Genomic DNA, 10,581 nt, shown 5'->3' on the forward strand with positions numbered 1-10,581 from the left:
CCCTACCAAATCATGATCAATAATAAATGTCATATCAGATCCACTTTAAAAGAAAAAAAGTTTGCTCTTCTTATAAAGTGGTGCCTCACAGAGACAGGGCTTGTATTTGGTGTTTATTCTAACAGATAAAGTGACAGTGTCTTTCCCTCAATGACTGAAGTCAACCTTGGTCTTTCATGATAGGCTAGTTTTAAAAGAATGCAGCATATAGGAAATGAAGGACAGTAGGAGGAGGTCAGACACGAAGACGATTAAGTTCTGAGAATTAAGCAGGGCCAGGGCTATTGTGGAAACAAAGGTTTGACTAGGTGGGAAGAACTAAAACATTTGCATAAAAGTCTTCCAAGGTAAAAGTGATAAAAAGATTGAAATGTTCTGGGGTAACACAAGTTTTATAGTATTTGATAGAAAAGACTAAAATTTAATGTTTCACACGAATACTATTTATGAAAATGGAACAATTTTATTACTGATAAAACTATATTGATAGTTCATCATCCTAAGTCCATAGTCTACTTTCAGAAGTGAATATTCTATGGATTTGAGACAATTCATGTGAAGTGTTTCTTCCTTCTAGTATCTTACAAAATAATTTAAAATGTTTATAAATCTCTTTAATTTAGAATTGAACATTAAAATGTATGTGCAATACATCTGTGCTAAGACATTGCAGTGTACTAATTATATGTCTTTAAACAATTACAATGATGTTAACGTTCTGTATTCTCTTTTTTAACTTCGATAAATTTGTTTCTTGTACTTGGCTCTGTTTGCATTGTGTGGCTTATGTTGAGTTATGAGAATAGTATTTAAATAATGATAGACTATTGGCTAATTTAATGGATTAAATAGGAAGGTACAACATGTAAAAGTTTAAGATACACTTTCAGAGTTAGATAAGTTTCTTCACAGAGTCTAAACTCTTTAACCCATTGAGCACAATCTCCTTAAAAATTATGAGTATTCTACTAATTGATACACGGGGTTTCCCCACTCAAATAAAACAGATAAAGCATCCAACCTAGCAGCTAACTGAAGTACAGAAAGAAATCCAAATTAGGATAGCCTAGGTTCATGATAAAATATGGGCACCTAAATGCAGTTCTTCATGTTGGATGTAGGCAAAAAAAAAAAAAAAAAAAAAAAAGTTCAACTCTTCCTGAAAATAGAAAGTACAAATGAAGGCTGGGGAGGGGTCTGGCTCTGAACTTGTTCTCTTCTCAGTACTCTTCCACTTGTCATTATTCTTAACACAGTAGGTGTGGTTGCAGTTGGAGAGGATCCGAAAGCCATGCTTGCTAGGATTAGCTGTCTCACAGAACACCTCCATGGAGATCCCACACACCAGATCTTCACTGTGCTTCACAGCGAAAGAGAGCTTCATGCCATTTTCTAGATTTTATATGCTATGGCTTCTGGGCAGCATTCTACAAGGGTAGGGTCTTCAGTTCAAATTTGTCATAGGAGTCTCTGTGGAGAGACATACGTTTTCCCCAAAGCAATATTCTCTCACTGCAGCATAAGGAGTGAAAGCATTTCCTTGTCTCCACAGAGGTTGGCTCCTTCTCTGACTGTGGCTTGGTCACTGAGCCTTGCAGGGGTACTTCAATGCAAGTTAGGGGGCAGTAGTGCTTGAGGAGGGCAGTATAGCCACATTGAGGCTTCCCAGGAGCAGATTAAATGGCATTCACCCAGTGCTCTTAACCTGCGTCTAAAGTTGGCAAAGCAGCAACTTCTTCCTATTTTAATGACATGTTGTATATATATATCTGCAGCAGTCTTAGTAAATATAGAAATCTCTTTGATTATACTTAAAACAATATACCATATGGCTTGTTAGGTTATCAAAGTCTCCTTTCTTACAAAACCCATGCATCATATACCTTCAGGCAACCTGTTTCATGTACCCAATGCCCTTCTTATGCTCAGGATAGGAAAGGAAGGGTCCACTACCAACATGCTGCTGATTTGGCTTCCCTGCATCCTTTTCTTAGCAATAAAAGAGGACAGTACCATCAATAACCAGTCTGTAGGGCTCACCAAGTAGTGCATACTTGTGGTTTAGTATATTTACTGCTTGCAAGTGACATAGTATTGTAAAAAATTCTTTGTATGTCCATTAAAACTAACAGGAGTGAATCATGTGAGGACAGAAGCTCCAAAACTAGGAGCCAAAACAAAAACTTTTAATTTTTAACATTATTAGGCAGCAAATGAAATACATAAATGTTTATTTTTCATAAATGTCTGATAATGTTCATTGTAGAGGTCTTTCTCTTCTTGGATTAGATACATACTTAAACATTTGTTTTCTAGGTATTTTTAATGGTATACTTTTCCCAATTTCTCTTTCTGTGATTTCATTGTTGATATATATATATATATACATATATATATATATATATGTATATATATATATATAAGCTACCATTTTATGTTGATTTTTATATCCTGCAACTTTACTGTGTTTATTAGGCTTAAGTTTTCTAGAAGGCTGTGTTGACTCCTTTAAGGAGTCAGAATCCTGTCTTATGCAAATACAGTTTGACTAATTCCTTTTCTAATTTCACCTACTTTGTGCCTTTCCCTTTTCTAATTACGATAGCTAAGGCTTTGTGGACTGCACCAAATAAGAGATTTGATATCATGTTGGCTACAGGGTTGTTAATAGCCTTTATTATGCTCTTTCTATTCCTAAAGACACCAGAACTTCTTTTATGTAAAAGTATGTTGATTTGTCAAGTAACTTCTCAGCATCAATTGAAATACTTATGTGGTTTCTGTCCCTAGGCTTATTTATATGATGCTTTAAATTTGTTGATGTATTTTGAACCAATCTCTCCTTCCTGAGAAAAAAGCCTACTTAATCATATTTTTAATGGGTCTGTGTAAGTTATTTATACCTTTAGGGCTTAATTTGGGCAAATAATGTTCATCTGTCTCTTGTGAGACTATGCCGGGGCCTAGCAAACACAGAAGTGGATGCTCACAGTCAGCTAGTGGATGGATCACAGGGCTCCTAATGGAGGAGCTAGAGAAAGTACCCAAGGAGCTAAAGGGATCTGCAACCCTATAGGTGGAACAACATTATGNACTAACCAGTACCCCGGAGCTCTTGACTCTAGCTGCATATGTATCAAAAGATGGCCTAGTCGGCCATCACTGGAAGGAGAGGCCCATTGGACTTGCAAACTTTATATGCCCCAGTACAGGGGAACGCCAGGGCCAAAAAGTGGGAGTGGGTGGGTGGGAGGGTATGGGGGACTTTTGGGATAGCATTGGAAATGTAAATGAGGAAAATACCTAATTAAAAAAAAGTATTCTATCACTTCTGGATTATCCAATTTTTTAGCATATATATTGTCATAGTAATCTCTAATCATGTTTTGTATTTCATCAGCCTGTTTTAATGACACCCCTTTATCTCTAACTTCATTGTCTCTCTGTCACCTTTTTTTTGTCTGTTTAGCTAAAGGTTTATTAATTTTATTAACTCTTTTAAAGAACCAAATCTGTTTGGTTGATTTTTGTGTGTTGTTCTTTAATCTTCATTTCATTAATTTCTTTCCTAATCTTTATTATTTCTGTCTGTGTACAATATTTTGGACAGGCTGCTTGATGTATTTTGAGAACCTTGTGGTGTATCATTAGGTTATTTATTTGATATTTCCTAAGTTTTTGTTAAAAACATTTTAACGATATTCTTTCCTATTAGAATTGCCTTCACTGTGCCCCAGAGACTCTCATGAGGATGTGTTTTCATTAGGACTTTTAAAATCTTTGCTCAAATCTCTCAGGTGACCCACTGTCACCCATAAATTAAGCATGTGTTCTTTAGTCTAGAAAAATTTTTGTGTTTTCTGAAGTTTCCTTTATTGTTGGTTTCTAGTTTTGTTTTATTGTGGTATAATAATAATAATATAATTCCATAGAACATATGGAATTATCTCAATTTTTGTGTATTTGTTGAGACTTGATTTGAGTTCTATGGACTACTGAGAAAATTATATAATCACTGTCTGTGTGGTAGATTATTCTGATGAATATTTTAGTAGTGGGTATTTTTTTTACTTGGTTTTAATTTGGAAGCTCTGCCTTCATATAAGCGTGAAGTACCAAAGTCTCCCACTATTATTTTATGAAGACTTTATATGGTCTTTTATGTATTTTAATTTTATAAAATTAAGAACTTGCTCCAGTATTTGACACATAAATATTTACAATTATTTTATTTTCTTCATGAAATTTTCCTTTTATTAAAAATGTAATGCCTCTTTATCATTTTAATTAGTTTGGGTTTGTAGTTTACTTTGTCTGAAATGAGTAGAGTTATGCGTGCTTTTATAAAAAGTCATTTGTAATTGTTTAATATTAATTTACTGTTTGATATTGGTTTTGGATATGTTTAGTAGGTAAGTGTGTTTCTTGCAGACAATATACAGTTGATTCTTGGTTTTTGCTTGTTTGTTTTTTAATCTGTATCTTTTTAATTGTTAGTTGAGGCCATTTATACTTGAAGTTTTTATAGATATGGGGTTACTATTTAATATAAATTTTGTTATGTGATGTTCTGGTTTTGATGGATAATTGCCATTTCTTTCTCTTCTCCCTTTTGAGGATGTGCAGCATTTTTATATTGACACGGTTGTTTCTTTCTCAAGTCTTATTGTTTATATTTGTTCACTTGAAGTATATACTCATGTATTTCCATTAATAAAGCTATCTTTGGGACTGGAGAGATGACTCAGTTGTGGCTTCTTGTTCTTGCATTGAATCCAGATTCATCTCCCAGCACCCACAAGATGCCAAACAACCACCCATAATTCTATTGCTGTGCTATCAGATACCTTCTTCTGAACTCCACGGGCACCAGGCATGTGTTTGGTGCACATACATATATACAGGTGAGATGTTCATACACATAAAATAAAGTAAATGTAAATAAATTATTTTAAAATATCATTTAAAATATTTTCCTTCTTTTTCAATTAAAAAACTTTCTTTCATGCTGCATTGTTTTTTGTTTATATTAAAATATTATTTCTCCATCAATTTTGAAGACAGCTTTGTATGTATGTATGGGATATAGCATTTTTGCCTCAGAGTTATTTACTTTCAGAGTTTAAAATATTTCATTCCATGTTCTGTAGTTTATAGTTACTGATGAAAAGTATTAAGCAATTTCTGATATTTATATCTTTATATATGATTTGATTATGTATGCACATACACACATTGTTTTTAGGATATTATTTTATAATTTTGACATACTGACTGTAACATATGATAGTTTCTTTTCTGGTCATGTCTATTTGGAGTTCTGTGTTCATATGGCTACTTATTTCTGTAAATTTGAGAAGTTTTCTGAAATAATATCATTAAGTAGCCTCTCTATTACAGTTACTTTTACTTGTGCTCTTTCTCTTATGAACTTTCAGGTTTGGCCTATTTAATGCACCCCAGACCCTTTGGAAATATCATTTATGGTCCTTAATTACTTTTTATTTATATATATCTATTTGTATTGTTGTCTCAATTATGTTCTCTATCCCTGAAATTCATGGTCCTATCTGTTAATGTTATCTGATATGGTTTTGATTTGATTGATGATCTCTTTCAAGTATTTCTGGTTTTTTCAATGTTTTAATCTCCTTGATTAATTTTCCCTCAACATTTTGATCTTATGCTTCCAATTTACTGTTATATTCACTTTGGAGAATATCATATCAAGTTATGAATGATTCTTCTTAATTTGTGAATCTGTTTGAATTCCTATATGATAATTAATTCTTAGAAATTTCAGCCATATGTATAGTTTCAATTCCCTTATAAGGAATGTGGGGTCATTTGATGATTGGTCATTGATGGTGGCTGTGTCAAATTCTTTATGTTTCTTTGTTGTGTTTTTACACATCTGCTAGAGTGGGTTTCCTTTAAATTCTTCTTTGTAAGAGCCTTTGAGATGTTTTGCTTTCTATGGATCACAGAAATATTTGCATAGAAGAACACTTACATGAATTCAGTAATTAGGACTGCTATAAATCAGTGTTAATTGTCAAATTGAGTCTCTGAGGTGACACTTCTTCACTTGGTTCCAAAAGAACCAAAGATATGGCTAAATGATAGGGGCTGAAACAACCACACAGGAGTCAAAATCTTGGTAACCTCTTAGATATAAACCACCCAGAGGCAGGGTACCAAATCTGAGAAACACTGAAACCTATCTACTATCTGGAGCTATCTTTAGAGCTATAGACTCAAAGTAAACTCTGTGGTCACAGCACTACAGACTCTGGACACTGGAATGATACCTGGAACCTCGGAAGATTAAGAGTCCACATCCACACTGAGCTGGTACTCCTACTTTCAAAGAAACCTTTGAAACCTGTCAAAGTCTAATTTGTGATACCCATTGGCCCACAAGTAGGGTGTGTTTCTGACCTACTGGGGGCCAAACAAGGAAAACTTACTGTCCTTCATCCAGAAGCCATTAACTGTCCATAGCTGCTCAGGATGCGGGCTCATGAGCACTTTGCCCTTCCATGCTAAAATGTTGTCTGCTTTGTTTTTGTTCAGGTGTTGCTTTTAACAAAATTTCAGTCATTTGATTTTACCAATGAAGACTTGAGAGCCTGATGCTAGGATGAAAGCCTGATAGCTCAGTGAGGCAGAGAAAGCAACCAGCTGACCTTCCTCCTCAGCTGAAGTCCCCAAAGGAGAAGCAAGTTTTCCTTCTCCATGGTGTATCAAAAGAAAAACCCACAAAAGCAAAACAAACAAACACCTCAAACTGGATATCCCTCCACTCTATTTCCTGTGTATCTATCTCTCTGTCTATCCTTCTGACTTCCTCTTACTATCTATGGTTATTTCCTTCTGTTCATGTTAACTGGTTAATTGCTACATCTTTAGACCTATAATTGACTTTATTTAATTCTGTTTACAATAAGCAGAAAGCTCTTGGATTAAAGGTGTGTGCTAGGGTTGAGCCACACCACATATAAAACAAACAAAACAAAACAATAACAACAAAAAAAAGCCCCATGTTTCTCAGTAAATAGCACAATCATGGGGTTAACAGTGTGATCAAAGACCCTGCAACATAAAGGAACACCTGCTTTGAGTTTATAATGGAGACTTTCTGTCATGTCTGAAAGTTATTGTATTCCTCAAGTCACCCTATACCCCTGGCTTTGCAGTCTGTTTATCTCTTCTTCCATGATGGTCCCTGAGCCTTGGTGTGTGGTAGCAGGAAATGTAATGACATAATAATATAATAAAATCTCCCATTTATGGTTGAGTACTCCTCTGATGCTTTTGCTTTGTACGTTGTCGAGTTGTGAATCTCTGCATTAACCACTGTTCTCTACACAATGAAATCTCTCTAGTGAGATCTGAGATCTGCATTTATGTCCAGATAAAGAAACAACAATATAGAGAACAGTTTGGTAATATGTTAATTTATCATAATAATAGAATTAGCATGTTCACTCCCAGGGCCCATGAGTTCTTCAACCATGAGCCTTTGATCAAATTTGCAATACGTGCCATCTATTTCTTTCTATGGAGTGGGCTTTAAATTGCATCATAAAGCAGTTGGCTGTATCTATAACATTCATGGCACCACTGTTTCCATGTGAAAATTTCACCATGATGGTCCTTATAATAGTTCACAGGATTTACAACTGGGTAAGATTGGTGATAACTTTCCCGCTCCGTAGCCTACATTGTATCTTCTGGTAATGAAAGCTAGCCAGGGGGAAGAAAGCTACCTTATCCATACTCATCTGTTTTCTACATGTGCTATGACCAAATTCTATGGAATCTTTAGCAATAAGGATATAACTTCAAGTTCTGGGATGTTGAAGTGAGGAGGAAGGTGGGATTTGGAAACTTCCTAAATTATAAACTTATTAAATTATATATATTATGGTGGCTTCATTCAGAAGCTTCATATATAATATAATATAACTACAAATTATAATAAAATAAAAAACAAACCAGAATAAAACCAAAGAAATGGGGGTGGGTGAAAAGCACAAGAAATGCACACTGAGATACATATACTCTCACACATAGGTACATAATGCATAAATATAACATCAGAAACCATAATATATAAGCAACTGATTTGTAAGGTTAAAAAAAAACTCTCACAATTCATTGAATTAATTTTTTGATGATAGTCTAGGTAAGTATGAGGCCTGTCCTTTGTTTGTTTGTTTGTTTGTTTGTTTGTTTGAGACAAGGATTTTTACATGCAGGCTGTCCTGAAATTCAATCTGTAGATCAGTCTGGCCTCAGACTCTCAGAGATTAACTTGCCCCTACCTGTTGAGTGCTGGGATCAAAGGTATGTGTCACTACACCTGGTTTCTGGGGCTGTCCTTAAGTGTGACTTGGATACCCAGGGAGATTCTATTGAAGACAACTAATGTTTCCTTTATGGGCAGATATCAACTGGAGATAGCTTCTGGGTTAGGGGTGGGGTCTTGGGGCTACTTCCCCACTCAGAGCTGGGACTCCATCTGGCTTAGACCCTTACAGGCCCAGTCCAGGCTGCCAAGCTCTTTAAGTTTATATGTGCATCAGTCTTTTTGTGTCTACAAGGCCTGTTTCCTTGATGTCTTTCATCTTCCCTGGTTCTTTCACAGAGTTCCCTGAGTCCTGATGCAAAGGATTTAATGGAGACATCCCATTGCGGACTATGTTTTCCAAGGTCTCTCACTCTCTCTATATTGTCCAGTTGTGGGTATCTCTATTGCAGGAGGAAACTTCTGCTATGATGGCTGAACAAGATGGTTTTTTAGCAGTCATTTTATTAATACTTTTCTTTAGCAGAACAGTAGTATTTTATCTTCCTCTAAGTCCATGGCCCATGTAGTTTCAGGTTCATGGCCACCCAGGCAGTATCCGGCATGGGTTCCAAATCATGGAGTAAACCTTAATTCTAAGCAGATAACAGTTGGTTACTCCCACAACTTTTGTGCCACTATTACTCCAGCATAGTTTGCAGGCAGATCATCCCTATATATTTCAGGGTTTGTAGCTGGGTTGGCATTTACTTCTGTCTGCTGGTAGCATGCAGATTACCTTCTTTTACCATGAACAGTCGTCACTAGGAGTAAAGGCTCTAGTTTTCCATGTTGACTGAGTCATGGCGGTGTTGTCTAAAGCAAAAGGGCCTTACCATCAGTTTGTGGAGAACAACCAATAGCCTTGGCAATAGTATTATTTGTTTGGGGGTTTTCACGGGGCCTCTTTGGTCAGTGATTCATTTAGATGTATCCCGTTCCCAGCACTGGGGATTTTATTTTGTGATTGCATGTCTACTTAGGGCTTTGCCTTTCCAGTTGTTTGGCGATTCTTATTCAGATTTCATATCTATGTGATTCCTATGTAGATTTCAATATGTATTCATTCATATTTATTCATAATATGAATATATGTGTATGAATGAAGCCTCTGAAGCTTCTATTTATCAGGTTTCCATATGATCCTTCAAACGGTCCTTTGTTTTAGCTGTTTCACCCTGTCTCACCTACTTACCTTCTTCATACCCCTCCTCATTTGATTCTCCCTTTACAGTCATAAATCTATTCATCTATCTATCCACAAGCATCTATTCTATTTCCCCTTCATAAGGATATCCTTTTCTCCCTACTAATATGTGTCTCTACACTTACCTTTGTAGATATATGGATTATAGCCTACTTGTCAAGGACTTAAGAGCTAACACCCACATACCAGCAAATGTATATCATGTTTGTCTTTTGAGTTCTGGGTTACCTTACACAGGATGATTTTTTGTAACTCAGTCCAATTACCTATGAATTTTATGATTTTTTTAAAACAAATGAATAATATTTCATTTTATTTATCCATTCATCTGTTGGTGGACATTTAGGCTGCTTTCAATTTCTGGGTATTTTGAATAGAACAGCAATAAACAGAGTTGAACAAGTGTTTCTATAGGAGGATGAAGCATCCTTTGGGTATATGCACAAGAGTCAATATACCTGGATCTTGAGGTAAATATTTTTCCAGATTTCTGAGGGTCTGCCATAGTGATTTCCATAAGGGCTTTACAATTCTGCACTCTCACCAGCAATGGATGAATGTTCTCTTTTTTCCAAGTTCTTGGCAATATTAACTATCATTTGTTTTATTAATCTTGGCCATTCTGACCAGTGAATCTCAAAGCAGTTTTGCATTGTATTTTCCTGATGACAAAGTACACTGAACATTTCTTTTCTCAGTCTTTTGGTTTCTCTATTAAGAATACTGTTTATATCTGCAGTGCAGTTTTAATTGGGTTATCTATTTTCTTGATGTCCAAGGTTTGGTTTTGGATTTTTGGATTTTAGTTCTTTATATATTTTAGATAGTAACCCTTCTTGGATGTGTAGTTGATAAAGACCTACATGCCAATTTTTTTTAAATTAACTTTTTATTAATTCTTTGTGAATATTACTTCATGTATCCCAACCTCATTCCTCTCCTTGTCTCTTCATACCAGCATTCTACCCTTGCAACATCATATATATTATGTGTATATATATATATATATATATATATATAT

The 10,581-nt window shown here is 35.3% G+C and overlaps 1 pseudogene; it reads right to left on the minus strand.

Moving 5' to 3' along the window:
- Positions 1 to 174: 174 nt before the first annotated feature.
- On the minus strand, positions 175 to 2,648 carry LOC110307136 (annotated as a pseudogene).
- Positions 2,649 to 10,581: the final 7,933 nt, after the last annotated feature.

This window comes from Mus caroli, chromosome 2 (genome assembly GCF_900094665.2).
Source record: "Mus caroli chromosome 2, CAROLI_EIJ_v1.1, whole genome shotgun sequence".
NCBI lineage: Eukaryota > Metazoa > Chordata > Mammalia > Rodentia > Muridae > Mus > Mus caroli.